Source organism: Saccostrea cucullata, unplaced genomic scaffold (genome assembly GCF_032062105.1).
Source record: "Saccostrea cucullata isolate Sc308-1 unplaced genomic scaffold, CSIRO_AGI_Scuc_v1 ctg6626, whole genome shotgun sequence".
Classification (NCBI taxonomy): Eukaryota; Metazoa; Mollusca; class Bivalvia; order Ostreida; family Ostreidae; genus Saccostrea; species Saccostrea cuccullata.
In genome coordinates, this window is record NW_026928469.1 from 1 (window position 1) to 5,000 (window position 5,000).

Sequence of the window (5,000 nt, forward strand, 5' to 3'; positions counted from 1 at the left end):
CTAATAAAACTTTGTGTGACTGAGCTACATAACCACAAAGAATTAGCATGTATTTGGAACCAAACATTTTTTTTTATCAACATGATCAATGAGTGTAAAGTTTGTGTGTTGTAAACAACTTGAAAATAAATAAAAAATACTGGGGTTTTATATCCCATTATTTTTTTTCAATTTATTTTTTATTTAGCTGTTAGCTACCCCTGCAAAAATTATCTACTTTTAATTTTTGTTTAACTGTGGCAAATATTAGAAAACAAATTTTATAAACTTAAAAGTAACTTATATTAAATCATGATAACATTGGGCTATTACAAGTAACAGTTTTTTTCTTGAATTATTGAAAATGATCCAGCAGCATGAAATTTACATGATGTAACTATTCTGGCCCCCTCTTAGTATATTGGATTTTAGATTCAGAGTAATAATTCCCAAGTGTAGCCACTGTAGGTAGACTCTTTTGCCAGATTTACATAAAGTATTTATGTAGTTCAATCAACATGATTAAGCATCAGGTTATTTAATTAATTACTATCAATTCGGTTTCCTTGCTTGTCAAAAGTTCGTTAATGAGTATCTTATGAAGCTTAATAATATTTCATTACTAGTGAATGTTTATATTTAGATTATGATGTTAAATTTAGAGGAAAAAAAATATTCCGGTGTAGGTAGTTCTGTGTTAAAAGTTCTCCAGAAAAATAATTTTTCAGGTACCGTAGAAAATGTCAATATTTATTTGCAATTCAGTTGTAGGAGTCAGTAAAATAATTATTGTTTACTATGTTACCATGGATACAGGTCAGAAATCATCAAAACCCAGAGACTTGGATGGGGAACCTTCCCCCTACGCCTCGCAAGTCTCCGAAGAGAGGAGGAATGAGGCACCCAGAGAGATCAGAAACAGCCTCCCCCCTCAGGTCAGAGTGAGCTCCCGTCATGGAGCAGAGAATCAGTGTAGGGGACTCGCCAAATCTTCCAAAGAGCATTTCCTTACATATCTTGGCATCTTCTAGCTCGGAACAAGAAACGGACTACGATCAGCAAGACGCCGACTATGAACAAAAGGAAAATGTTCCTCAGACCTGGACGGAAAAATCCATTTCCGATAGTCCCCTAAGGATGAACGGCACTCACATGGAGCCCTTCACGCCAAAGATGGTCAACGGAGAAATGCTTCCTGGGCAGCCTCTACGCCCGCGACCACCTCAATGTTGTGTACGGAACAATTACGTAAGTATTACAGATTAGGAAGAATGCAGCTACTTGAAAACAAACGTCTCACTTGATAAACATGATAAATATCAGATGTTTTGTCCAGGGAAAAGAAAAACAGCATTCTGAGTGACATTCACAGATGCATACATGTATTTTGTAATTTTGAGATAATGATGCATTAAAAAAAACCCTTAACAACAACATATTCATAAAGGGTTTGAGGTATTCATAAATGCCATAGTCACAAAATAGAAAAAAATAAGTGTTTTTTTTATTGCTCTATTTTGATTTTTTTTTTACACATTCTTGTATCAGTGTTTATGTAATTTTGAAGAACAGTCAACAAGTTTAAAATGTTTTCAGAATTATAAGAACCATTTTCAAGAAAAGATTGGCATAATAGGGGATTCATTCAGAGATTGGAAGATGGGGGGGGGGGGGAGTGTTGGGGTTGGAACATTCATTCATTCTACATAACAACATGATAAAAGATTTTAACATTTAGATTTGAATCAAATCTTTTCCTACGAGGAATTGGTCTGAAAAATGGGGACATATTTGAAAGTCATTGTGAAATATCTGTGAAATTTAAGCTTATAAAAGAGAGGTTAAATTAATCATACAGAACAATCAAAATAGCTGACAAAGATTATTATTCTCTCTCTCTCTTACTTATCACATGCTTTTAGATTTAGTCCATGATTCTAGTACATGTAACATCAAATGGAAAATTTGCAATCATAACAGTGGCTTAAATTGTCAAAATAAGTTACATAGACTTTGGATATTATTTAGGCTATATTCTTTTCATGTTTGAGATTAATTTTAACTAATTTTTAATTTATATAGATATAAACACAGACTCAGATCAGGAGCATACAGACCAAAGTGATGATGAAGCTCTCACACCTGTCAGTCAGGTAAGTTATTATTAAGGTTAACATCCACCAGACAGGTAAGTGATGATGTCAGACAGGCAAGTGATGATGTCAGACAGGTAAGTGATGATGTAGTCAAGTAGTCTTTTATGAAGTTAACACAGACCAGACAGGTAAATGATGGTGCCAGACAGATAATTGATGATGTCAGACAGATAATTGATGTTATTATACTTCTGTTAAAATGTTTCCTATATAAAGTTTAGAAGGTAAAATTAAAATAGCTATCTTTAATAGTTCACGCATAGCAAAGCTATATCCCGGGGTATAGTTTTTGCTATCCACCCTCGGAAAATTTTCATGCAATTTTTGCCTCCAATTTTGATTTCCAGTGATAAATCTATTGACTGACGATGTCATAATGACTTCAGTAGCATTGTGACGTCATCAGGTTTTCAGATTATTCTTGCAGTATTATCAAACTCCTAAAAAATTCAAACCTCAGAAATTATTTTATACATCAGTATAATAAAACGCTTATCCACTGGGTGTGAGTGGGATAGCTCTTTTATCAAACCCTTGACAGAAACTATTCCCCGCGGGCAAGCCCGCGGGGAATAGTTCTCGGTCGCGGGTTTGATAAAAGAGCTATCCCACTCACACCCCAGTGGATAAAGTGTATAATGTCAGATAGATAATTGATGATGTCAGGCAGGTAAGTAATGATATCAGGCAGGTAAGTGATGATGTCAGACAGGTTTGTGATGATGTCAGACAGGTTATTGATGATGTCAGACAGGTAATTAATAATGTCAGTAAGGGCGAAACGATTACACGTGTAAACGGCGACGTTTCGATTATATGCTCTAAACGTTTACAGTTTGAGTAAACGTTTACACGAAGGTCATTATCAATGTCTATCAGAAATAAAGTTTAACACAAAAAAATTGTTTTATTTCATAATTTACAAAAGAAACACCGTCTTTGGCCATTTGATAAGCAACAATCTAAACCGGAAACATATTGAATGAAAATATCTAAAACCCGATACGGGCTAACATAATTAATTCCGATTTCCGAGTTGCTAATACTAGCGATGTTTTACGACACTTGAAATATAAAACTTGATATATTTTGATTAAATAAATATAATACATTTTTCACAAGTCTTTGAAAAGTTTCAATACATTCAGCAGGTCCTGTTTTACTTTTTTCGAGATTAAAAGATCCATCTTTACAATTATTTTTTCTACGTCCGGTAACCAAACAAACCAAGCAGTTGGGTGACGAGGTCGTAAGTGAATGAATTTAATGCGCCTCAAATTCTTACGGTTAAATCACAATGACCAACAATAAATTTGTAATAACAGCTCATACTTATATTAAAGTGAAAGAATTGATTATTAAATTCGAGTTTCATGAATGAGTAGCCATAAAAATCCAACATAGAATATTTCCCGTTTAAACGGTACCGTTTCGTTTACTGCTATCCGTTTAAACGTTTACAAAATTCAGTAAACGTTTCACCCTTAAATGTCAGACAGGTTATTAATGATGTCAGACAGGTCAGTGATGATGTCAGACAGGTCATTGATGATGTCAGACAGGTAATTAATGATGTCAGGCAGGTAAGTGATGTCAGACAGGTAAGTGATGTCAGACAGGTAAGTGATGATGTCGGAGAGGAAAGAGAATATGAAGCTTTCACATCCATCAGACAGGTAAGTTTTTATAATGCGAACACCCATCAGTTAAGTAAGTAAAGATGGAGAAACTAAAGCATGTTAAAATTAGGTAAATTATAGCCAAACCTTAAAACTGAAAGAAATGTGATGATGGTATTGATGAACTTCAGATGAAGTTGGAATTCTAGCTCTTGGTTGGTGATAAAGAAATAGAATGATATATGTATATGTCAATGCTCTAAATTGGAATTTCTTATAGCTAGTCATTTAGTCAGGTTTTAAAGCTAAACCCACTTTTTAAAAAACCTGACAAATTGATGTTTGGGCTTACAAATTGCACTTGAACTCATTCAACAAATGTATCTCAGTAAAATTTTTACTACACTTTGATGATTTTTTTCATTTTTTAAAGTGCTCTCTCACCTTTTTATTCAAGGTTGTCAATTGCATTATGTCATTTGAAAATGACTACATTGAATTTTGTCAGATCTTCATGACATGAAAGTATTTATAAAATTATATACATGTACAAGCTAGCACCCACAATTCTACAATTCATATTTAATATGATAAATCAATAATATGGCCAAAGTAATTTTCCTTCAATACATATCAGTCACATTTAATTTATGTGCACTACTTAATGGACATGGCAAAGATTAATTTTAATAGGTGTGGAGCTAATACTGAACACAAAAGACAGCAGATTATAATTGTTACCATGGGAATTTTAGTGACTTTGTAAGGTTGTAAGCACTGATTATAATCCAAGAGGATTCAGGGTATTCTCTTACTTGGAAATTTTTGTTTACTACAATGTATGTTTATTTTGATTTTTTAACATGTACGTACATTTTACGGAGTTTTCATTATTCGTTTATTTAGACAGACATTAAATGAATACATACACAGGAATCCCCCTCCAAAAGGCAACAATTATAACTTAATTAATTAAAACATTTTATCAGTAACTTTCGGTTCTGGATTAAAGAGCTGTTTAAGTTTTTATTAAATAATAGATTTCTTTAATTAAGGATTAGTTTTTTGTTTTGTGTGAGTTATTGGTGTGTAAATCACAGACTTGCCTCGTAGGCATATTTCAGTGTGCTAACACTTCATGAAAAATATGCCTGCTTGCAAGTCTTTGTGATTTACACACAATAATTCACACCAAACTTAAAAACGTGCCTCATTTTTACGTTTTAAATGTTGAAAATCACCAAAA

General features: G+C 33.2%; 1 pseudogene; it reads left to right on the forward strand.

Moving 5' to 3' along the window:
• Positions 1–770: 770 nt before the first annotated feature.
• The window catches only part of LOC134277693 (dematin-like), an 18,193-nt pseudogene continuing 13,963 nt past the window's right edge, over positions 771–5,000 (forward strand).